This window comes from Perca flavescens, chromosome 5 (assembly GCF_004354835.1).
Source record: "Perca flavescens isolate YP-PL-M2 chromosome 5, PFLA_1.0, whole genome shotgun sequence".
NCBI lineage: Eukaryota > Metazoa > Chordata > Actinopteri > Perciformes > Percidae > Perca > Perca flavescens.
Window position 1 is genome coordinate 33,113,658 of NC_041335.1, and position 26,918 is coordinate 33,140,575.

At 38.3% G+C, this 26,918-nt stretch overlaps 1 protein-coding gene across 2 annotated transcripts in view; it reads right to left on the reverse strand.

The window, feature by feature from the left end:
* LOC114555804 (natterin-3-like) overlaps nucleotides 1-17,659 on the reverse strand; it is an 83,880-nt gene extending 66,221 nt beyond the window's left edge. For both annotated transcript variants that reach the window (XM_028578505.1, XM_028578504.1), the window contains exon 1: nucleotides 17,554-17,659. The gene's annotated coding sequence lies outside the window, so the exon portion shown is untranslated. The remainder of the gene's footprint in view (nucleotides 1-17,553) is intronic.
* Nucleotides 17,660-26,918: the final 9,259 nt, after the last annotated feature.

Consider the following 26,918-nt stretch of genomic DNA (forward strand, 5'->3'; position numbering starts at 1 on the left):
CTTCAATACTGACTGTTTTGACTGGAGCCTTCAGCTGGTTATGCAATGTGTAATACTATGTAATTTATAGGATCATGTTTGATCATTACTGCACTGCTGTATGGGATAATGAGCTGTGGACTGGCTATATTTACAAGGCGTGGTTAGCAAATAGTAATCTTTTAGTGCCACCTGCTGCTTATCTTAGATATTTCAGCTCAGGCCTTATTTCAATAAACTTCATATTATATTGTCTTTTTAAGTGGAAGGTCGTCTTTTTGAACTTTCTCTAGGGACTGTTTCTTATGTAGAAAGAACTTGTAACCAAATCTGTACATATGAAGTCCATGGGCTATCCCGACTAACAGGAAGAGTAAATGTTGGATTTTTTTTAAATGTCATTTTTCAATGCTGTGAGCACAACAAAGCCAATTTTTTTAAACTCCAATTACTGGGGTGAATATCCTAAAACCTGCGTAAATAAAAAACAACTACATGATACCAGTGTGAATAAATACTACCATGCTGATGTTAAACAGGTATAATCGTTATATTAATGTTCAGGTATGATGAAGAAATAAGGGAATTAATATCAGGACTAATTGATGAAAAACACTATATTGCATTGGGGATCTGCTAGGGAGAGACATCATGGAAAGTAATCTTCTGAATTACTTAAGAGTAACAGGAATAATATGCCCCTTAAATAACAGAAACAGCTTTCTACTGTATACTAACCATATGTTGTAAGAGCGTTTTACAAAAACAGTATTATATCCATCTTTTTTTTATGTTGGCAGTAGTTCACATTCACAAAAGTAAATTCTGTAACAAAGAAAATGTATTCAAATTTTTTGTAAATTAAATGGAACATTAGGCAAAATACAATCTATTCAGCACTAAACTTAAACGCCTTAAAGACTCTTGATATACAGTATGTACATGTTTTAATTTTCTAAGGCTATAATTTATTTACCACTTAAACCCTGGTATTGCTATTTGTCATTGCACCAACATTGCATTTTTAGCAGGTCCACCCTTGTTTAAAAAAAGAAATAATAGGATAGCCTACACGCTAATTTTGATGGGAAAAGTGTAATGACATAGACAGTAAAATTGTTTGTTTTATTGCCAGTGTACTCCAGTCCAGTTGGTGGGGGTAATGCCCCTATAGGTTGGTTTGCCAACCACCAATAAAACCATAAAGAAGAAGAAGATGAGGACTAAGCAAAACACAACGATGGCTGAGGAACAACCACCAATATTGAACAAACTGCCCATCCCTCGTTTACCAACAACAGCTTACACGGCAAAGACATGCAAACGGAATCTGACCAATGACGAAAAGCTAGCTAAGAGGAACGAGAGCCGAGCCCGCGATAGAACCCGAGTAAACATCGGAGAGGCCTACCCGACGTGGAGACAGCTACGGGACCGGAAAGGATTCAAAAGCGATGCAGAGTTAGCCATATTCCTGATTGAGAGGTTAAATTCACTTTATTTAAGAAGTGGACACTGCGAATTAATAAAAACGCATGGTTTTACATGGGTTTAAAGTGACAGAATTAGCCAAAAGGCTATTTTTCATCCGTAGTACCCTGGCCTCGATGTAAAAAAAAAAACCAATACAAATCAATACACAACACAGAGGCAAAATGATTAACAACAAAACAAAGCACACAGCAGTTTGTATGAACTAAGAGGAAACAACAAGTAAAATATATACATATGTTGACATTACAAACTAACAGAATAAATGCATGATAGTTTTAGTGCTGGCATGTATGTATTGACCTGTTGTTTTAGGTGCTGAGTAAAAGACTTGTATGTGTTTAATTTTCTTTATGTCTATATGGTGTGAGATTGAATTCCACTCTCCTGACCTTACCTTGTAAAATTACCTTTAGTTGATTAGATTTTTGAAAAATAAAACTCAGTATTAACAACACTTTATGGAGTGAAAAATTAAGCGATACACTAAAACAACATGGTTTGGAGTTTAAAGAACACAAAATGAACCACTCTCGCATCTTTGCATGTTAACTATTTATTACAAATTTGTAGTGTTTTTCAGAATCCATACAGTATAAAAAAAGATATCACAATACTATAATAAGTGTATTGATATTTTCTTACACCAATCAAAATCACAAGCCTTATTGCTTGCAGCTTCTTAAAAATCTGTGTAAGCCTGCTGTTTATAAACTGATATTAACAACCAGCTTACGTATGTTTGGACAATATAACAGTCTATTATCATTATTATATTACAGAACGGACACACTACTAAAGAACAGAATGAGAAATAATGTGGTCTATGTTATCTTCCAGATATCATGCAGATTCTTTGGCTACAGCATCAACACCGGCCAAACATTGGTTCTTAGACTACGACAAATCTGCTTCCCAGCCCTATCCAGTATTACTGGCGTGTCACTCTCAGATGGGTAAGTAAATGGCTGTACTTGCTAGTTTTTTAGAAAATGGATGATGTTGTAGCATAGTTTTATTGAATATTCATATGATTACATTGTATATATATATCCTTTGTATTGGACATCTAATTAGAGAACAAAATGATATATTCAGGAACACAGGTTTTATTTGGCTTTTATGTAAAATGGCAAGCATACGCAATTACTCATAATTGTTCAATTGTTTCACATTTTAGAGTGTGACCCCCATGACACACTGAGTACCTGAATACCATGGTGCCCATCATTCATCAGCATTTGGAGGAAAAGGTTGACCTGCGCCCCAACCTGCGTCCTTCTCGTCTGTCCATTAAAGCCTCTGAACACCCACACAGTGAATTTCAGGTATTGTGGCTGATTAGACCTCTGCTCAGGTTAAAGTGGGCCGGAGCTTAGATGGGAATTTACTAGGTCACAAATCTTTTCTATCAATCAGAATGATACATGTGTCATTTGTCCTATACTATCAGGTTCAACAGTCAATCAATCAGTCCACACACACCCACACAGGCCTGGAAGATGAACTCAAAACAACTGTGTGGGATTTCAGGGACTTTAACTTCTGCTCTTGAGTTTGATGTGTTGGCTGGACTAAGGACATTTGAAGTACTGGTGTTTGTCTACTGGCTGGCTCATGCTGCTTCATGAAGAGTTGCATCGATGGCCTTTGATATCCCAAGGGCCACAATCCATGACATTGTGCATAGAAATTGCCGAGCAGTCATCAGGATACTGGGGCGAACTGTCAACTTCCCAAAAGATGACCAGCTGCCTTTCTTCACAATATCTGTCTGGACGATGGCGACTTGGTCAATGAGGATATGATGGAGCCTGCTGATGTAGACAAGGGACAATGGAGTACTTGGGTTAAGGGGTTAGGGTTAGTCAAATCTGCGCTGAAATATCATCAGACACAGTGTTTGCAGCTGTTTCAGCTCCAGAGGTTGCTACGAGTGGATGACTATTTCTATATAGGTGCAAATACTATTTGTAGTAAAGCCTGTCCTCCCTTAAAGGCCCCAATGTTTTTCTTGTAAATAGTTACATGCATTTTTTTTTGCAAACTGTGTTGGAAAATTGCATGACATAATTGTAGTGTTGTCTTGTATATTGTCAAATAAATTTGCCCAGGTTTATCAGCCTGTGTAACTTGTACACAGGCTCTTGTTTGCATTCAGTATGACTCCATAGCTCTGCTGTGATACAGCAGATGTTGAGCTGGTCCAACGGTGACCCTGTGGCTAAGAGCCGAAATGTTGGATGGAGCAGTGAGGACTTCCAATAGCAGAAGAAATGTAAAAAAGGAACAGACCAAGAGAACAGCTGCATAACAGATCGTGAAGATCAATACAATAATGGGGGTGCTTCAATATTTTAGATGGAAATGGATTTAATTTCTTGTTATATGAAAAAGATGGAGAATTCTCATTAAAGGTTCAGAAACCTTTGACCTCAGTGTGACAAAACCAAAAGCACAGTAAACATTACAAATTGAAAAACTGTAGTCGTTTTTTTTTCTCCAATGGAACAGCAATGTAATGGAGAAGATGATGAGAATGATGCTTTTTCTTCATGAAAAAGATGTTTATATCATGTAAAACTAAATGTAAAAGTACCCACAAAAGGGCACTCTTTCCCCACATGATAATACACCCAATGGATTCAAAGAAAACGTTATTATCTCCTGAGGGGCAATTTGGTTTAAAGCCAGCAGTACCACACACCATACATGCAATGTAGCAATCACAAAACACAGGTAGACAGTAAAGAACAAAACAAAAACAATAGAGCATAACATTTAACAAGTAGATAGATGAATAAAACATTTGAACTACCTTAGTTTAAATAATGTTTTTGAACCTGTTGGTCCTGCAAGTACCCAGACGGTATCCACGGCTGGACCGAAGCAACTTTATTTCATTAAAAAGAGGATGGCTCGGTTCACACAGGACTGATCGGGCCTTCTTAAGCTCCCTCGCCTGATACAGTGCAGTCAGGTCATTCAGGGTAAGAGCTGCAATTTTCCTGCATGCCTTTACAACGCCCTGTAGTCTAGTCCTTAGTACCAACTAATCGCTAGACTCACTTCCATATAAGCCTGATTACTGTACTCCAGTACCATACAATACATAAAACCATCTATAACACATGTCAAATGGTAATTGCGGAGTCAGTGTTTGCTGTTTGACTGGGTTCATTGCTTATCTTATCCAACCTATCAATGAAATGCAGCTCCTCTTCACATCTGTGTCACATTTTTTTGTTAAAACAAAACAAAAACTTTTTTGGTATATGACCTGTACAGTGTAGGTAAGAATAAGACTTTTTATTTTTTTTTTTTTTTTTTTTTTTTTGAATTAGACAACTTAAAGGAGGTTCAAGCTCAAATAAAGTTAGGGAATTCTATTTGATAAAAGTAAGTTTTAAGAAGGGACTTAATGTCCGTGAACCATGGTTATTTGTACCAAATTTAATGGCAATCCATCCAATAGTTGTTGAGATATTTCAGGCTTCTGGGTGAGAATATTTGTAGTTTTATAAATGTGGAGGTTAACAAGATAAAATCAATGAAAATCAAATCTGATAAAGTCTATTTGAACTTATCTCTATACTGGAATTTCAAACAACCATGATGTTGTGTTCATGCTGATATCATGACCATATTGACAACTATTAACATAGTGAAGAAAAACAGACTCATAAGGTAGCAACTTGGCTTTTTCCTCCAAACTATCATACTGTATCAGTGATCTTTAACCAATAACTCATAACAGTGTTTGTCAAATGTCATCTGAGAAAACTATGCTATGCTAAAAACTAACAAGATATGTTATCTCCTCAATTGACTTATCTCTGAATAATTTAATTAACAACACTAATAAATAAAGTGCTGGCTCATTTATCTGTAGGTGTTTTATACCACCACCTGTCTGTGACCTGCATACTGATTGAATATTTGAATGATGATGACACAGATTTGGTGTGCATAACTTTATTTTATTTGAAACAATGAACTATGAAATACATTTTTCATACATTTCATTTGTTGCTTGAAAAAGTGTAAATGTGAGTAGTTTTATTGTCTCATAAAATATGTTAAGGCATATAAAATAAAAGCAGGTTTATTTTTAGCTTTTCATTACAATATGTCAGGTGTCATATCTCATAAAATTACTTCCAATAATTTATTTATTTATTTCTTTTATTTTTTCTTTTCTTTTTCTTTTTTAAGAGACTGGGTTTGGGATCAGGTACAGGTACACAGCAATCCACCACAGCCAGGACTTTTCTCATTTGGATGCTTTTGTAGGTCCCAGAGATGGACGTCTCTCTGATCTCCCCATTTCTGTAGGTGCGCTTGAGACGTGCGGTGTATGGGATGTCTGCTCCGTACTTATATCCCATGATACTGACACGGCTTGTTTGGTTTGGTGGGATATCGACCTCAACAGAATCAGTGTAGGTGATCGACTTGGTATAAGTGATCCCCTGGGTTAACTGGAGGGTCTCTTCTGTTGTAATCTCGATGCTTGCAGCAAAGATTTCGGGGATTCCGGCAGTGATGGTAGTCTTGATGCCCACTGTAAACGAAACACTGCTGTCCCACCTTTGCTCCTGTTGGATTGTCTTTGAGAGGGTAGCTGTAAGTTTTGCTGACTGGCACCCATTGTTGGTGAGGACAGATGTTTGTATGGTCTCTGGAGGATAATCAATGGGTTTAACCCCATAAGTGTTATACTTGACATCAGATATGTCGTCGCTGATTACATCTTTGTTAACGGTCAGGACCTGGTAGTTCTTGTACCAATACTCCTTACCTTCCCATGGAAGGAAGAAGGCCTGATTTTTAACATCTACTTTCCCAAGACCATACTGGTTCTTCCCAACATATATACCGCTGCCGTTGCAGGTCTCGACTGCATTATCAGGCACTGATCCATAGGAGCCATCCTTCCATTCTAAAAGCTCAAAGTTGTCTTTGTTTATCAGGATCTCAAATGGGTAGCCACTTAATTCCTTCCCTCCAGCGGGGTAGAAGCAGTAAGGACCCTTGTCAGGGCTGTAGAAGCCGGCCTGGCAAGCGTATTTGGCAACGTAGTCGTGGCGTTTAACATATTCGTTGAAGATTGAAACTGCTCCGTCGGGGACAGAGACTAAGGTCTGCCATTCCAGGTTGGTTTGACCAACCTTGAGTGAGGAGGACCAGTCCACGTTGTTCTCAATCCCTTTGGGAACAACAACTCTCTTAGCATTATTAGTTTGATTTGTTGATTGGTTAGCAGTGATCTTAGGAACAATGTTCTCCAGACTTGGGTTCAGTAACATGACTGTAAAAGGAAAAAGACACACATAGGAACAATGTTATATAAACCAAATTACATTAGTAAACAATCAATGTATTTCTAATGCTTTTAGCAAAATTTGTAATAAATGCTACAGGGCAAACAAAAACTAGCCAATGGAGAGTGGAAATCTAAACGTTTATTCCAATTGTTTTATATCACTTATCTTGCTTTCTTAATAAAAAGGAGGTCAGTGACTGCTGTCATTAATTAGAAATAGTCAAACTGACCTAAACCCCACACCCAAACAGCGATTGTCCAGCCATAGCTTGGCCACCGTAACTATGCATGGCTGTCAGTCAGTCTTTAGATTTCTCCACATATTTTACACCTGTAAAACTAATTAAAAGAATTTAGAGGATTGTGTCTTTTTCCATCTTTTGGAAAATTCAAAAACACAACAACAGTTGTGGATTCAATTGTGTGCTTAACTGCTCAATCATTGAGCTTAACTGCTCAATCATGAGATGCAATTGTTAACATGCAGCACAAAAAAGGGAAAAAAGACTTCCACTTTATTTGTCACACTCCATTTCCTGAGATCTCATATTAATTTCAGCAGAACTTTATAAAAGAATTTGTTTACATAGCGAGGACCCCTACTGTATGGACAGTAGGAACAATTACTGCAACCAAAATCAATGATTGTATCAAGATAGACTAGAAAAATGTCAACCTATAAGTTAACATTAAAGTGCCCATATTATGGAAGAAATCAGTTTTTCTGGGATTCAGGGTGTTATTTTGTGTCTCTGGTGCTTCCACACGCATACAACTTGGAAAAAAAAAACATCCATGCTGTTTTGAGTGAAATACGGGTTTCTGAATATATCCTGCCTTCAGTCTCCAGGTGAGCTGGTCAAAATCAGCAGGGCCGTCTACGTCATCAGCCGAAACATTTGAATATTCCCACGCACCACCCCCTCCCATCAGAGCTTACATACTGGATGTAATGCTTTGTCTCCACCCACCAGCATTAACTTCTCAGATATCCATCACTGTGTTATTCAGGGTTCATACGCAGTTTAACCAATACTTTTCCATGACTTTTTCATGACTTTTCCATGACTTTTTGGCAAATTTCCATGACTTTGTGTTCCTGAAAATGTCAGTCGACATTATACAATAAGAATAAAAATCTGTGTTAAAGTTTAACACATTTTAACCATAAAATGAATGACAATTTATATGCTTCGTAGTGGGATTCGTAATATCGCGCCCTGAAAAGAACGGTGAGGTTAGGACGACGTGAAATACATTTATTAATCACATATTATTATACTGTGTTAAAAAAAGAATTCCATGACTTTTCCAAAACTTTCTGGGTCTTTTTATGTTTCCAAAACCTTTCCAGGCCTGGAATTGTTTAAATTCCATAACTTTTCCAGACTTTTTCAAAACGTATGAATCCTGGTTATTGATTTGGAAGCACCGGTTTAGGAGACACCATGTTGAAGCACCACGGAAAGTGTTCTGTTGTTGCCTGTAAAGACGAGCACAAAACACTCCATCATGTCCCAGCCGCAGAGGACAGAAGAGCTTTATGGCCTAAATTTGCCTAGCTGCTAGCGTGGCACGCCCTCATACTCTGCAGCTGACTAGCTAGCAGTACTTACTGCGCATGTGCAACTCCTAACAAAGATGGTACAGAAGTGAGATGCCTCACTCTGTAGGTAAAACTGAGAGCTCAACACACAGGGTGAAAAGAGGAGCTGCAGCAATGTGCAGTACAACAAAAATATGATGTTTTATTAAACCACATAAAACTATTCTGCTACAACCTCTAAATACAATTATGAACCTGAAAATGAGCATAATATGGGCAATTTAAAAATTAAAACACTGTTTTCAATGCCTTGTTTTTATATGCTAAAATGTACTGTCACTGTTCTAGCTCCATAGTTTTCTTCTGTTTCCATCTATGTGTAGATTTTATTTAAGTGATGCATTAATGAGGACAATTGGAATATAAACCACAGAATGGTAAATAGTTGTTGTGTGGTAGTTTTAGTTTACCTATATCGTCGTTCTTCTCACTGGCTGAGGAAAGAGCTGGCAGGGCAATCAGCAGCAATACTCAACAGCTTCAACTGCAGATGAAACAGAAAAAAATCTGTTAATTGCTGTAATAAAATAACTTTACTGGGACCCCATTTTGCCATGATGACACACACAGACTCACAAGGTAAAACAATATCAGCGTCTCTGTCGTGGCTGGAAATAAAGTAAACATAGTTTAATGTTTTCGAGAGACAATCAGTTATCACTAATAATGTGTGCTGCCGTATGTGAGCAAACAAGGAAAGGATCCAAATGAGACAAAAGCAGGCAGACACTATCAGTTCACTGGATTTATGGGGAAGTTGTAAAAACTTACAGTGACACCGGTCAAAATTCCAGGGATCAGGCTGAGGGTCAGGCAGGTAGGCAGATGGGCAGGTAGAGGGCAGGTAGGCAGGCAGGTAGGACGGAAGATACGCAACAGGTGACAGGGTTCCAGGTAACAGATGCTAGAAAGCAAAAAGGCAACTTTGTCAAACTGGTAGAGAGTGGGGGAAAGAGGCTGGTATAAATACTGCAGAGCTGATAAGGAAATGGCTTGGCAGGTGGGGAGATGGGCGGGGGAGCTCAGGTAAGGGAATTTTTTTACTTCATCTTAATCCTGTTTATCCTGTTATCCTGTTTTTTTACCTGCAATTGTCATTGTTTCCTGATGGTGGACACACTCGTGTTTTTTGGAGGATAGTGGAACATTTTAGACAAAGACACATAAGGAAGAATCAGAAAATCAAACATGTTACTTGCTTGGCCAGTAAATTTTCCTCCATTCTTCCTGCTTTTAGAATTGATTTTAAAGATACAGTACTTTTAAGGCTCTGCATTGTCAGGGTCACAGTTCCTGGTGAGATAGTGTTACACCATGAGAAAGTGAAGCAGATTTCAGCTGAAAAGCAACCATTTCTCTGCAGGCACAATTTGGTTGTGTGTCCTTCAGTAAGGGCTTGTTAAGTCAGACACATGCATTTATGTTAGTTAATTAGTTAATTCCCCAAAACACACACCACTTTGCTGTTTTACTGTAAAACACCTTGTGCTATATTACCACTTATAATTATTATTAAATCCAAATGTAAACCAAGTTCCATTAGTAACCCTCAAACATATGTCACATAAAACAAGATGCAAAAATTAAATTATTATTATTATTATTATTATTATTATTATTATTGCAAGATGTACAATAAATCATTTTGCCACAACATTTTTTTATTGATTTAGGACCAGCTAGTCTCTGGGACATGTTTTCATGCTAATCAAATGTGTTTGTAGCTTGAAAGACGCTAGCGCGGACCACTGACTAGCTTACAACGCTAGTATTCGGGGCACAGAGAAAATAAAAACAAATGGCTATTTATACCACTAAAAAGGCTCAAAATATCACCAAACTTCAACGCTAGCATAATGAGGATCCCTAAATGTTAACCGAAGCATTGAGAACTTTGTAAGTGTACCAACAGTTTATTGAACGAAGATCTGCGGCATGTAAACATGAACGCGAGTGTCTTTATAATGTATCTTTTCAATAAACTGTCTGTACACTTACAAAGTTCTCAATGCTTCAGTTAACATTTAGGGACCCTCATTATGCTACTGTTGAAGTATGGTGATATTTCTATCCTTTTTAGTGGTATAAATAGCGATTTGTTTTTACTTTCCCTGTGCCCCGAATACTAGCATTGTAAGCTAGTCAGCGGTCCGCGCTAGCGTCTTTCAAGCTACAAACACATTTGATTAGCATGAAAACATGTCCCAGAGACCAACAGAGTGGGTACACTCTGTTAATAGCCCCTAGGTTCGTTTTTTGCGCCGGAATTATCCTTTAAAGACTTAAATGAAAAATACATACATTTTCTATGTTCTGATCCTGTACCCTTTTGTCATTTATTCAGGTATCTCTTGTTTCATGTCCATCCATCCATCTTCGTCCGCTTATCTGGGGTCGGGTCGCGGGGGGAGCAGCTCCAGCAGGGGACCCCAAACTTCCCTTTCCCGAGCAACATTAACCAGCTCCGACTGAGGGATCCCGAGGCATTCCCAGGCCAGGTTGGAGATATGATCCCTCCACCTAGTCCTGGGTCTTCGCCGAGGCCTCCTCCCAGCTGGACGTGCCTGGAACACCTCCCTAGGGAGGCGCCCAGGGGGCATCCTTACCAGATGCCCGAACCACCTCAACTGGCTCCTTTCGACCTCCTTATGACTGAGCTTCTCACCCTATCTCTAAGGGAGAAGCCAGCCACCCTCCCGAGGAAACCCATTTCGGCCGCTTGTACCCTGGATCTCGTTCTTTCGGTCATGACCCAGCCTTCATGGCCATAGGTGAGGGTAGGAACGAAAATTGACCGGTAGATCGAGAGCTTTGCCTTCTGGCTCAGCTCTCTTTTCGTCACAACAGTGCGATAAATTGAATGTAATACCGCACCCGCTGCGCCGATTCTCCGACCAATCTCCCGCTCCATTGTCCCCTCACTCGCGAACAAGACCCCAAGGTACTTGAACTCCTTCACAGGACTCATTCCCTACCTGGAGTAGGCACTCCATCGGTTTCCTGCTGAGAACCATGGCCTCAGATTTAGAGGTGCTGATCCTCATCCCAACCGCTTCACACTTGGCTGCGAACCGATCCAGTGAGTGCTGAAGGTCGCTGGCCGATGATGCCATCAGGACCACATCATCTGCAAAGAGCAGCGATGAGATCCCCAGCCCACCAAACTGCAACCCCTCTCCACCCCGATTATGCCTTGATATCCTGTCCATAAATATTACAAACAGGATTGGTGACAAAGCGCAGCCCTGGCGGAGGCCAACCCCCACCTGAAACGAGTCTGACTTACTGCCGAGAACCTGGACACAGCTCTCACTTTGGTCATACAGAGATTGGTTGGCCCTGAGTAGAGACCCCCTCACCCCATACTCCCGCAGCACCTCCCACAGTATCTCCCGGGGGACCCGGTCATACGCCTTCTCCAGATCCACAAAACACATGTAGACATACATGAGCCTGGGCAAACTCCCAGGCTACCTTCAGGATCCTTGCGAGAGTGAAGATCTGGTCCGTTGTTCCACGACCAGGACGGAATCCGCATTGTTCCTCTTTTTAGTTTTTTTTTTTTTTATTCTTTATTTTGAATAGCCCCTTGAGATGTACCATCTCATTTTCAAGGGGGTCAAACCGAGGTTCGACTATCGGCCGAACCCTCCTTTCCAGCACCTTGGAGTAGACTTTGGGAGGCTGAGAAGTGTGATACCCCTGTAATTGGCACACACCCTCTGGTCCCCCTTTTTGAACAGGGGAACCACCACCCCTGTCTGCCACTCCTTAGGTACTGTCCCAAACTTCCACGCAATGTTGAAGAGGCGTGTCAACCAAGACAGCCCCTCCACACCCAGAGCTTTCAGCATTTCTGGACGGATATCATCAATCCCAGGGGCTTTGCCACTGTGGAGTTGTTTGACTACCTCAGCGACTTCCACCAAGGAAATTGACGACAATCCCCCATCAACCTCCAGCTCTGCCTCTGACATAGAGGGCGTATTAGTTGGATTTAGAAGTTCCATGTCAATTATGTAAAACATTTGTCCAACTATAGTTTAGCAACTGTTGCTATGCATGGAGGTCAGCCAAGCTGGTATTATACAATATAGGATCAAACACATATATGTGTTGGTCAGTTTGTCTGCTTGACTATCCCATTTTGCAGCAATAAAATTGAAGTGAGATGAACAAACTGAGAAATGTATATTTTTAGATAAAACAGATGTTGACGAAGTTTCCTTTTGGGGACATAATTTGAATTTGGAAAAAAAGGTAATAAATTGCCTATATATCTTAAAATCGCAATAATATCGTATCGTGACATCAGTTTTGTGATGATATCGTATCGTGAGGCCTCTGGTGATTCCCACCCCTATTGGTTAGTACTCATGTTATAGGAAAGGTTCTAGGGGTTCTCAGAGTCAGAGACCCCCTGTTGAAGATCCCTGGTTTAGTGAATGGTTTTGTTTGACGAAAGTAACAGTTTTTTGTGGTAAATGTGCTCTTTGTGTTTCTACAGACAGTGTTTTCTTGTTGAGCTTTAGCAGGGGAATAGTAACACGAAAAGAGAATTTGTACTTTGGAAGATATCCACTTTATTTGTAAATTACTCAGATTGCTATTTTCACATATAAACTTCAGCTTAAATTTAGAAATAATTTTCTTCACAGAATGAGGACTGCTGTCCCTCATTAAATTGGCTTAGGGATCAATCTTTTATCAGCCAGTATGGACAGTGAAAACAATTACAGCAACCAACAACCTTTATACACATGCATTTGTGACAAGACGATAGTATCAATATAGACTTGAAAAATGTAAAGGCCTTTCATCTTAACACAACGTTAAAAGAAGAAAACATACATGTTTGAAAATACAAGCAAGCGTGGGAGCTAAGAAACTTAACAAGCGTATGTTAAAACGAAATAATAACTCAGATCTTAAATGTTTCAATATTATACTTATAATGCTAGGAGTGTGTTGTGGATTAATAAGCGAAAAGTCAAATATGTCATAAGATCTAAAGAAATTATAGTTTGTCAAGTTTGTTTTTCTTTAAAAGCTCAAACAATGGCTGCTATCACAAGACCAATTAGTGTGCTAAATTAATTAACTAAACAGCTAAAACATGATCATATAATCCACCACTATATAAACAAAATATGTTTATTTGTTTACAACAGTTCTTCCTCTTAACAAACATGTCATTACTCATTAACATGAGGTAAGTAGTGAGTTTAAAAGAAAGATTCATAGACTTGAAACACCCCCCATTTATCTGATTAAGTTCATAAAAAAACATTCAAACACACACAATAACTGACAAAACAATTATACTGATTGTAAGTGCCATACAATTATATGACCAGGAATCATTTCAATGTGTGAAATTTGTAGTGCATTATGGAATATGTATTCTAAACTTGAATAAATAAAACCAAAGATGATCAAGAGAGCAAACATTCTGTCTACTGCTGTCAGAGAACATTAGAAAATACTCACATATTGAGCTAAAGCTTCAAACAGGTCTGAGGGTCAGTGCGTTGGAACGGAGCGTTGTCAAAGTTCTGGCCATAAAACTAGTACAGCAGTATATAAAGTACACTGTACAGCTGGTCCCCATTTAATTTACAGTTTTAAAGTGTGCAATATAACACTTGAAACACCCCCACCTCCCCCTTTCACAAACCCATAGTACATTATCCTGTAAACACAACATATCTATGTAGAAACACAAGCTGACAAAAAGATCAGATTAAAAGTGGAACACAACAAATTCTGTTTGAATCAAGGGGTTGCAGCTTTCAGCCCACATGTCTATTTGCATGAACACTGCATGCTGTGTGTCTGTGTGTGTTTTTTGAAAAGAAGCTCAAATTGTACAAGGATCCTCAAAGTTGTTAAGTTTGTACAGAAACTTCAGCAGCCTTGGTGGGATGTGTGGCTGCATCGTTCCTTTCATCTCAGCCTTTGACCCTCATTCTGGATTAATTCCCAGGAAGACTCTAAAGGAAATAGACAAACAAAGTGGGAGTGAGAGAGAGCTTGTTTCCGATATGAAGACGAGACTTGAACATCTCACATTTACCAACAAAACGTACAGCGCAAGACCGTGCAAAACATTTCAGACAGTCCTGCCAACCTGTGTACATTTTAACATCAATATACGCAGTAATGTTTTGTAACTGCTGCTGTTTCTATCCTGTCGGCTCTCTGCAGTTCCCCCGCTACTGATGCGCACACACACAATCACACACGGTCGCTGCAGGAAAAACGGAGATGAGACGTATACAGGAGGACCTAAATTGAGAACAGCTACGCTCATTATTGTAAGTGCAATGATAAGTTAAAGTCCAATAATTACTTTATCAAATCGTATGAATGTGAGTTCCAGGCCAGGATAGGAAATAAACTAACAATGTAAAGATCAACAAGCCACCAGCCATTTTCATATTATACCAACATTTGCAGCATCCTGAGCTTTTTTGGTAAGGTTACTAGGAAAATTCAGAAGAGTAGTTTTATTCTCCCCAAAACAAGTTTTCTTTTCATTTTTAAAGAACTATACAAAAAAGAACTTTCACTGTCTCCCGCAACTTCATTGCAAATTTTATCGCAATTTTTTACAAAAGCTCCCACAAAATCAGGCATTTTGGGCTGCAACAATCTCAAAAAAAAGAAATCCTGGAGGCACTGGCTTTTTGTGCATACACAAAGTTTATAGATGAGGCCCCAGGACTTTTGAAGTACATTTGAGTATTTCTTGTGCGTTGGAGAGACTGGAGACATAACCTTTCCAGTAAAAAAACTAAAATGTTCTTTCTTGATCTCCCTCTGACCAGCTGACACCTAGTTTATGTTTTTGTAGTTAAATGAGAAGGTATTATTGCTTATTTAAACTTTGGGAAGAGAACTGGTCAGCGATTTGAATTGAGCGTCAAAATAGAAACAGCACGTATGACAAAGGTTCAGCCCTAACCTTTTGTTTTATCTGCTGGTTTGGTTCTCTGTCCATAAGAAACTAAAAACGACTAGAGAGTATCGTCAGGACATGTAGCAAGATCGCAGGCATCAACTTCCCCACTATCTCCCACAGCTACTCCAACAGAGTGGCAAAGAAGGCCAAATCCATTGCAGCTGACTCTAGCAACCCCTTGTCCTACCAGTTTAAGCTACTTCCCTCAGGCCGTGCAGGTCCAATAGACTCAGAAAGTCTTTTATCCCGACTTCCATTTCCACTTTGAACAATTTGCCAGAACTGTTTTATATGTATGTATTTTATTTACTATGTGCTTATTTTAGTATTTCATGTTTTGCTGTATTGTTGTGTCTTGTCCTTATGTCTGTCTGCTGGCTGTACAAACAATTGACCCTGCTGCATTCAAACAGACAGACACAATTCAATTCAATTCAATTTTATTTATAGTATCAAATCATAACAAAAGTTATCTCGAGACACTTTACAGATAGAGTGGGTCTAGACCACACTCTTTAAATTCCAAAACCCCAACAATTACAGTAATTCCCTCAAGAGCAAGCATTAGCAGTGGCTATTGCGACAGTGGCGAGGAAAAACTCCCTTTTAGGAAGAAACCTCGGCAGACCCAGACTCTGGTGTCTGATGGGGCCGGTTGGGGGTGTGATGAACAGTGGCAATAATAGTCACATTAAAGATAATTGAACAGTGACTTCGAAGTTCATCGTGGAAGTTCATGTCATAGCAGGTAGCATACTGAGTAGTGCAGTCTCCTATACCGGATCCTGACTACTCTGTGCATAGGAACATCACAGCAGGACGTTGCGGGATGTAACGTGGCGCTGCAGAGCATGGGTGGATGCGGCGGATGCAGCAGGACGCAGCAGGATGCGGCCGGGAATTGCATAAGGACTCCGGGGAGTAAACTCCCCAGAGCTAGATAACACAGTGTAGGGCTACAGTGGAGTAGTCCTTTTTGATTAAGAACGTGCCTAATGGAGTGAAATGACCAGGAAGTCAATAATGCTGAGTGACAACTGTGAGAGGGGTTGACTGAAATGCACGTTTTGTAGTACTCAGCAAAGCTGACATTTTCTGTAAACCTTCCAATCATGTGGGAGCCCAGGATATCTCCCATTATGCATGCGACAGTACCTCTATAGGGGAAAGTGGGGTGAGTTGTTCCAGTTTTTACTCAAATTGACTAAAGTAAGGCCATGACAGTAATGCCTTTAACTTAAGGATGTATTTCAGGATGTGGTGCATCCCTGAGAACAATAACTTTGGATCTGAAATAAATTGTTTCAGGAATATAGCTTTTGGGAAAAAAGTGGTCTTGTGACACAACTTTCCCCTGGTGCGGGGTAAGTTGTGCCTTTGGGGGAATACGTTGGGGTAAATTGTGCCAGTGATTTCTGAAGTAAAACAGAACATTTTAATGTTATGAACTGTAATGCTATATGAAAGCAAGAAAAGTTAATTACAAAATTACTCATTTAAGGTTTATTTAGATATTGTCACCCTATTAAACTGTTGGAATAAGTCATATTTTGTAGTTTTGGGGAAAACAAAAAACTTAAATACACAATATATGATATTTGTGAATCATTTCAGGCAAAAAGGCTTTGGCAATAGATGCCTGTTGACATACATTTAACAACAAAACTGAAATCAGTGTTAGCTAAATTAAACAAATGGCAGGTAGGCCTAAGTCAAACACTGACAAGGCATGCCCGTCTCCTCACTTCTTCAGATTATCCCCTGTGAATATGTAGGTCTAGATGGTCTGGATCTGGCCTAATACTTAACATCCCACTTGTCAATGCTGCAGGGAATATAAACGTTTACTCCCTTCTGGCTGTACCACCAAGTTTTTGGGGTGTGGGTAGTTTCTTGAGCACATCACCTCTAGGAATGACTCCTTCCTCACTGGCACAACTTAACCCAGGCCCTTTGGCACAAATCAACCCAGACCCACAAGTTTGAAAAACTAGCATGATCCAGCAGTTAAGAGCTAACATCATGCTAACTCTATAGACTCATTGTGTAGCCTGTTAAAGGACTAAAACATGTGTGAAATGTTTTCAAACTTGTCTATAATTGTTCAGACACTACAATCAAAAAACCTTAATCATAGAAATTTTACTTTGAAACGAAAAAAGGTTTTTGGAGCTAAAATGTGCTTACCTCTCATGCCATGTGTCTCTCTTCTTTGGAGGATGAGTAAAATGGAGGGCTTTTCAAAATGATGTGGTCACAGGACCAATTTCTTCCATGGTTTTCCAGAAACAAGGGGTGGATCTACTTCCCCCCTGGCACAAATCACCCCACTCTCCCATGTCTTATCCTCTAAGGATGCAAAATGTAACAAAGTAAAAGTCAAAAGTATGCCCTATTGATTATACTTAAGTAAAGTACAGATACGTGAAAAATGTACTTTGTTATATTCAACCACTGCATTTTGGCCCTATAAATAGTGCAACCATCACCAAATAACACAGGATTTAATCAGTTTAATTGGTGATGTAAATTGCAGTGTTAGTGTTTCTTTGCATACTATGATTTATTTTTCAACAAATGATCAGAAATACATTGCAGTACAATACTATCATTGTAAATGACTGTAGAATTAAATAAAATGCAGTAACCAATTATTTGGAGCAAATTGTCATCACTCAAATGAGCTTAAGAGTGCTCTTGAGTGTTCATAGATTTTGTTGAATGTCAGAATCTTTGTAAAAAGTGTGTAAGTGGGGGTTTAAGTACACATTCCTTCATTGAAACGGTTGGTGAATGAGGCCCATTGTTGTCGTGGTTTTTAAGTCAACTGTTCCTCATTCCCCAAAACACAAAATACAGTGCAAACAAAGTGTCTATAAGAAGAAGCTGGCACAGAGCCAGAAGTATAAGGAAACAGAATTCCAGACCCATCAGCAGACATGTTCTGGGACCTCCCTACATAGTTGGAGATCTCAATGTTAAACCCAAAGTTACACACTTCTGTCAGACAAAGCAGGTGGAGAACTGAATGTGACTTTTCAGCTTCTCTAGCCCCCATTGGACTGAGATCAAATGCTTAGAAAAAAGTCACCTAACCACTGAGTGGCAGCAGCCGGAGGCTGAGAAGCGTAGGAGAATAATTGTGGAATTTGTTTCAAAACAATTAAACTTGATATGATAGAGGAACACATCAGGTGATGCTGTTGCACGACAACACTGAACCAACTGGTTCATGAATGTAACTTTTTTTTTTTTTTTTCTCTGAAACTCTTTACGCTTAATAGTGGACAAATGTCAAATACTGTTGTTCCCATCTGTCACTTAGACACAAAAACATGGAAAATAATGAAAACTTTATTGCGACTTTGAGGAATTTCTTTTTCTAATTTTGTCGTTTCCATCAACATTTTCTAATGCGATACTTCAAAATACGCATAAAAATACATTGATGGAAACATGACTTTTGTCAGATAAAAGCAAGTGCCTTGCAGTGGAAGGCGGTAAAATATGTTGACAATTTATTAAAGGGAAAAATTCCATAAATTTGAAAGTACATTTGAGAAGCGTACACAAGGAGGCTAACCTAGCTTACCTTAACAAGGTAAAGGAGAACGCAAAGCCCCCTTTGCCCGAAACAGTAGCTAACCCCAGTACAGGGCATGGATGTATGTCGATTTAAAGAAAAACAAATGCGCTTTTAAAGAATCTAGATCTGAAGAAAACATAGCATTAGATTGAATGACATGCCCGTCAGTGAAATCACGGAGTGGGCATTCTTCAACCACAGGTGGGTTAAAACTCTGCTGAGCTGCACTTTCATCTTTTAGCATTGCTTTGAGACTTTGCAGTATTGGGATATAATGACAGTGCCTCTTCTGCCCTCTATCATTGTACCCAAGTGAGATTTCAACAGGCTGAACATAGTTAAAGTGTGTCTTGTAATATTGCAGCCTTCTATGGTGCGTATTTTTGTCCTCCAGGAAACATGGTGTAAAGGTTCTCCCAGTGGTTGTCCAATAGGCTACAGAGAAATTGACCCATCTACCAAATTAAAAGGAGTCATTCAGGGGAGAGAATCAGGAGGAATGATAATTTGGTATGAATCTGAATCCACCAATTCAATAGAATTAATCAAAAGAGGTGAATTTTCAGTTTAAACAGCACTTCGAAATCACCTCTCTTTCCCCACTAATGCCGTTCTGTGAAAACCATTTATTTCCACCCGCGGCACTTGACTCAACTTACACTCTGTGGAAAGAGAAGGGGCTGGTGATTTTTGATCAACTCTTTGATAAGGACATTTTTATCTCCTTTGAGAACTTCCGAACTAAATTTGCACTTCCACAAGCTCATTTATTTAGATATTTTCAAGCCAGAGACTTTGTTCGTTGTAATTTCCCCAACTTCCCCCACAAACCTCCTTGTACTCTCATTGATGTAATTTTTCTCTTCCTGCGGTCCGTGGATTTATTTCAATTGTGGTGAAGTTCATTTTGTCATCATTATCATCCCCCCTCGCAACTAGGAATTCATGGGAAAAGGAGTAAGGTGGTACCTTGTCAGATGAATGGTGGCAATGAGCCCTTGACAGGGTTAACTCTACCTCATCTTGTGCCAGTCTGACATTAATTCAGTTCAAGGTCCTGCACAGGGTACATCTTTCCAAAGCTAAACTTAATAAACTTTTTAATACAAGTGATACATGTGTCAGATGTTCTCTGTCACCAGCCAGTCATACACACGTTTTTTTCCTGTCCAAGATTAAGCTCATTCTGGTCCTCTTTCTACAACACTTTTTCAAAAGCTCTAAACAAACCAGTGCTTTGGAGTCCTTTAACCTCCATCTTTGGTGTACCTGAAGAATTCACACACTTCACCAACAGGGGAAGAAATTCTATCGCTTTCGCATCTCTGGTGGCCCGTAGACGTATTTTACTACATTGTAAGGATAAGAACCCTCCCTCCCCTAACTCTTGGCTAAATAATCTAATGTCATTTCTACACTTATCAGGGGGTGCCCGAAAATTTTTATAAAACTTGGAATCCCATTCTGTCCTTCATCAATTCCATTCCCTCCCTAGATGATTAAGATAGATGGTTCTAATTAAGATATGAAAGAGCCAATAATTGTCTTTGGTGCGATGATATGGTGGCCGAACTCCAGGAACAACATGTACATTTTTATTTTTTTCCTTTCAAGCACTCTGAATTCCTCCTCTAAATGTCCCTGTTTACTTTTTTTTTGGTTTTTGGTTTAGTTACTGTTTAGTTTTTTTTTTCTGGGGGTTGTTGGTGTTGTAAAAGGGGAAAATGGGTGAAATGTATCCTTACTGGTTGAACATGTATTGTGTCTTCATAACCCAATAAAGATATATATGGAAAAAAAGAGGTGACTTTGATATCAGCTGACAAAGACATATTCCTGCCCCACATACATTTCTGACTGAAGGTTGTCATGACATTATGTAAAGACATTGTTGTTGTGTTTTTTAAGTCAACTGTTTTTAATGTTTCCTCATTCCACAAAACACAAAACACTTGATTAAGTGTCTATAAGAAGAAGCTGGCACAGAGCCAGAAGTATAAGGAAACAGAATTTCAGACCCATCAGCAGATGAATGTGAAACTGTCTATTTGGGGCAGACATGTTCCAGGACCTCCCTACATAGTTGGAGATCTCTTCTGTCAGACAAAGCAGGTGGAGAACTGAATGTGACTTTTCAGCTTCTCTCGCCCCCATTGGCCTGAGATCAAGCTTAGAAAAGTCCTGTAACCGCTGAGTAGCAGCAGCCGGAGGCTGAGAAGGGTAGGAAAATAATTGTGGAATTTGTTTCAACACAATTAATTGATATGATTGACATGAGGAACACATCAGGTGATGCTGTTGCACGACAACACTGAACCAACTGGTTCATGGGATGTAACTTTTATTTTAGTTCTCTCTGAAACTCTTTACGCTTAATACTGGAACAAGGTCAAATACTGTTGTTCCCATCAGTCACTTAGACACAAAAACATGGAAAAACTTTTTTGCTGTATTTGTAGTGCATTGAGCTTTGAATATCTATTTATATCGTACTGTTCTGTATTACAGCATACTGTAATTTACCTGTAATAACACCGAAATAATATTATTTAAATAAAGACATGAATACCATGATAAAATCTAAATAAATGTTGATAGATGTAGCATGCCTGCCAACAAAGAGTTTTTCTAAGATTTTGGAAAATTGAGGAAGTAAGGAAACCTGAAAAGCCTAATATTTGTGAAGTGGTGTTTGTCTCCAGTTTTGTGCATGTATGACTTTTGCAATTTTCATTTCCTACATGGGAATTTACCAGTCTGAAATGATAAATTGCAGATGTAGGCTACGTTAGTGGTTTTGCAATTTCCTCAATTACTTTTTTTAACTATTCTCATGTCAATATCATTAGAGTCAGTTGAAATTTTGTTTTTACATTTATGAACAATCTCTATAATTTCCCTCTCTTCCACTGCTGAAAGAAACATTGAGTAAGGATTATTTTCAATGAAATCAACATTTTTCTCTTGAGGAGAATCAGGGATTTTTTCTACCAGTTTTGGTCCAACTTTTACAAAATAATTATTGAAGCCATTTACTACATCATCCATATTATTACAAAGTAATTATTGAAGCCATTTACTACATCATCCATATTATTAATAAAGTGATGGTGATAATAACCTTGTTTAGAACCATTACCAATAAAACTATTTAATATATTCCATAAACCTTTAATATTGTTTTTATTAATATCTAATAATTTGATATAACATTCTTTCCTACAATTTCTCATAATACTAGTTAGCTTGTTTTTATATTTCTTATACTTTGTTTCTACCTCTTTGGTTTCATTTTTTAAAGCGTTTATTGTCACGTCTGTCTGTACTCGTCTGTACTCAAATTTAATCTTCTGCTTTTCCTTCTTATACTCATTATCAAAAACTTTAAAGACAGTTAGATGGTCGCTGATGTCATTGATCAGTAATCCACTTATTGTCTTATTTTCTGTAATATTCATAAATATGTTGTCAATTAAAGTGTCACAGTGAGATGCAATCCTGCTGAGTTTAGTAATTTTTGTATATTGGCTTAAGATGTACATTGTGTTTATAAAGTCTTCAGTTGGTTTGTGGTTATTTGGATTAAGCAGATCCCCACAGATGATCATGACCTTTTGATTTGACATTGTGAACATGTCTTCCATCCACCCCTTGAATAGTTCAATATTGGAACTTGGTGCTCTATAAATACAGCTAACAATTACATTCTTCTTCTTTTCGATGTAGATTTCAGTTGTTAAACATTCTAATAAATTTCCTATTGAAGTTGTCATTTCCTCTGCACCTTCAAATTTAGGTTTTTGTCACATACACAGTCTTGTTCTCCCTGTTCTTATAATTCAGTTCATAACCACCTAATTCAAAGTCCATACCTTTTCAGGATTAATCCAGGTTTCCGATATTGCAATTATGTTAAATTTTTTTGTGAATTTACATAAATATTCCTTAATATTGAGAAAATTAGCATACAGACTTCTACTGTTGAAATGAATAATTGATAATTTCCAATCTGTGTTGATGGTCTTTTTGTACTGAACATCGGTGTAATAGCTGCAGTGGTCATTGATGTTAAAGAAGAAGTTATTTTCTGGGTCGATATTGTGCTCAATGTCTTGTGAATTATGTTCAGTGTATTCAAATATTTTTAGTTCTAGCTTATCACAACCAGCAAGCAGTTGGGTTATAGGTAACGGTGTACTATCTCCGGATGTACCATTTCCATACTATGCAGTAATTGTACACCGTGGGCAATTAAACTGTGACTTTAGAATATCACAGCCAAGACAACTTCATGCTTAGTTGTTGTCTTTTGTTTGTTTTCTGAGTTGTTCATGGAGCTGTTTCACCACCATCCACAATAAGTAAGAATTCTTCCTAACTATTCACAGCTCCTCCACTTCCTTTGTGTGTTGAATTGCAGGAGATTGAGAGAAGATAGGCTGTTTTAAATAATATGGTTTTCTTGTCTCTTTCCCAGTGCGAGCACCCTACAGATTATAAAGCCTGCTTAATTTGTGCATATAGACGTGGATTTGGGAAACAGATTCATAAAGTTTCAAATCTAACGTTTACAGTTGAGTATTATTTATGCATTCTGCATAATGAGCTGGAGATTCATGGTAACATCTTATCAGTTTATTCACTGCCATCTACTGGATATATTAGATATTTTAGCTGCTTCGTGAGCATCTAAATTGTTTACACTTTACAATTGTAGGGAATTTTATCTAAAATAAGGCCTGTAAAATCTGACTCTAATTTATTAAATCTGTGCTGAAATAGCATCAGACACACTCCAGAGGTTGTAGCATTAACCCTACAAGTGGATGACTATTTGTAAATAGGTGCAAATACTATTTGGCTCAGAGCCAAAATTTTGGATGGAGCAGTGAGGACTTCGAGAAGTAGAGGAAATGAAAAAAAGGAACAGACCAAGAGAACAGCTGTATAACAAATTGTAAATATCAATACAATAATGGGGGTGCTTCAGTATTTTAGTTGGAAATGGATTTAATTTCTTGTTATGTAAAAAAGATGGAGAATTCTCATGAAATGTTCAGAAACCTTTGACCTCAGAAAAAAAGCACAATGTAAACATTACAAATTGAAAAAACTGTAGTCATATGCTTTGTTTTCTGTGATGGAACAGCAATGTAATGGAGAATGTGATGCTTTTTCTTCATGAAAAAGATGTTTATGTTGATGTTCTGATATTTAAGCTAAAAACTCAAATAATCCTAAAATCCTGTTTAAGGTCTTAAACTCTTTTGAGCCAATTACCATAACTGGTCTAACAGATATAGTCACCAAGTTGAAGCCTACTGTCTCATCTCTTGATACTGTTCCTACATGATTCTTCAAACAGATTTTTTATAATGTGGGGCATTGGGTTTTGTCTATTATAAACAGATGCCTTCTTTAAGGTTTCTTCCCCTCTTCTTTGCAAACATGCCATAGTGAAACCTATATTGAAAAAGCAAAATGTGGACATTACTGATAAAATTTTAGACCCATCTCAAAATTATCTTTTATTTCTAAGATCCTTGAGAAAACTGTTTTATTGCAGTTACAGAGTTTCCTTGATGAGAATAGTATCATAGAAAAATTCCAGTCTGGTTTTAGGACTAATCACAGTACTGAATCTGCCTTATTGAGAGTTTTAAATTATATTTTGTTGTCTCTTGATTCTGGGGACTCTGTCATTTTAATTCTCCTGGATCTGAGTGCAGCGTTTGACACTGTTGACCACAGGATTTTACTTTCATGCCTCGAAAAGTTTGTGGGCATCCGAGGAAATGCTCTTAACTGGTTTAAGTCCTATCTTACAAATAGAACCTTTTCAGTTGGTATTGGAGATTCTGTTTCGTCCGTAGCTCCACTTAAGCGCACTGACACAAAGGGCCTGGAAACCCTATCTGCGTGTTTAAATGACGTAAAATCCTGGATGTCCTTGAATTTTTTACATTTAAACGCAAGCAAAACCGAGGCTATTTTGTTTGGCCCTGTTCTAGGAGATGGAAAAAATACTGTTAATACTACAGACCTGTACTGTGATATTAAACCTACTGTCAGGAGTCTGGGAGTGGTTTTGGATTCCACTTTAAAGCTAGATAAACAAGTTTTTATCATTTGAAGCTGTTATCCAGAGTTAAGCATTTCCTATCACCAATAGAGCTTGAAAAAGTGATCCATGCTTTCGTTCTATCCCGTCTTGATTATTGTAATTCCTTATATGCAGGACTGCCCCAGTTCTCTATTACAAGGCTTCAAATGGTCCAAAATGCAGCTGCCAGATTCCTGACTGGGGTTTGCAAACATGATATCACTCCTATTTTATTGTCTCTTAACTGGCTGCCGGTGCGTTACAGAGTTGATATGAAAATACTGCTGTTTGTTTTAAATCCTTAAATGGTCTTGCACCAGCTTACTTATCCGAACTGTTAAATCTGAATGTACCTGGTAGGTGTCTACGGTCCACGAGCAACTATAATCTGTCCCAGCCACGCGTCTAAAGTAAAGAGGGGACCGTGCCTTCGCTGTTGTTGGTCCTAGGCTGTGGAATAGCCTCCCCGTCTCCTTGAGATTGCTGTCTTCTTTATATGAGTTTAAACTCAAACTAAAGTTGTATCTCTTGGAGCGTGCATTTCTCTAATTTCTTATTTTTATTTATGTTTTCTGCTGTATGAAGGATGTTTTATTCTACTATCTTTCCTGACTCTTGTTATGTGAAGCACAGTGGTCAACTTCTGTTGTGTTTACTTGTGCTATACAAATAAATGAAATGAAATGAAATGATGTAAATGTAAAAGTACCCACAAGAGGGCACTCTTTCCCCACATGATCATACACCCAATGGATTCAAAGAAAACGTTATCTCCTGAGGGGCAATTTGGTTTAAAGCCAGCAGTACCACACACACCATACATGCAATGCAGCAATCACAAAACACAGGTAGACAGTAAAGAACAAAACAAAAAAAATAGAGCATAACATTTAACAAGTAGCTAGATGAATAAATCATTTAAACTACCTTAGTTTAAATAATGTTGAACCTGTTGGTCCTGCAAGTACCCAGACGGTATCCACGGCTGGACCGAAGCAACTTTATTTCATTAAGAAGAGGATGGCTCGGTTCACACAGGACTGATCGGGCCTTCTTAAGCTCCCTCGCCTGATACAGTGCAGTCAGGTCATTCAGGGTAAGAGCTGCAATTTTCCTGCATTCCTTTACAACGCCCTGTAGTCTAGTCCTTAGTACCAACTAATCGCTAGACTCACTTCCATATAAGCCTGATTACTGTACTCCAGTACCATACAATACATAACACCATCTATAACACATGTCAAATGGTAATTGCGGAGTCAGTGTTTGCTGTGTGACTGGGTTCATTGCTTATCTTATCCAACCTATCAATGAAGTGGAACTCCTCTTCACATCTGTGTCACATTTATTTGTTAAAACAAAACAAAAACTATTTGGTATATGACCTGCACAGTGTAGGTAAGAATAAGAAAACTCAAAGGAGGTTCAAGCTCAAATAAAATCGGGAAAGGCTATTTGATAAAAGTAAGTTTTAAGAATGGACTGAGTGTCCATGAACCATGTTTATCTGTACCAAATTTAATGGCAATGCATGCAATAGTTGTTGAGATATTTCAGGCTTCTAGGTGGGGATATTTGTAGTTTTATAAATGTGGAGGTTAACAAGATAAAATCAATGAAAGGTAAATCTGATGAAGTCTATTTGAACTTTTCTCTATACTGGAATTTCAAACAACCATGCTATTGTGTTCATGCTGATCTCATGCCCATTATACAAAATGCAGGATAATATTGAGAATTATTAACTTAGTGAGGAAAAACAGACTCATAAGGTAGCAACTTATGATTTGGCTTTATCAGTGACCTTTAACCAGGAACTCATAACAGTGCTTGTCAAATGTCATCTGAGAAAACTTTAAGGAA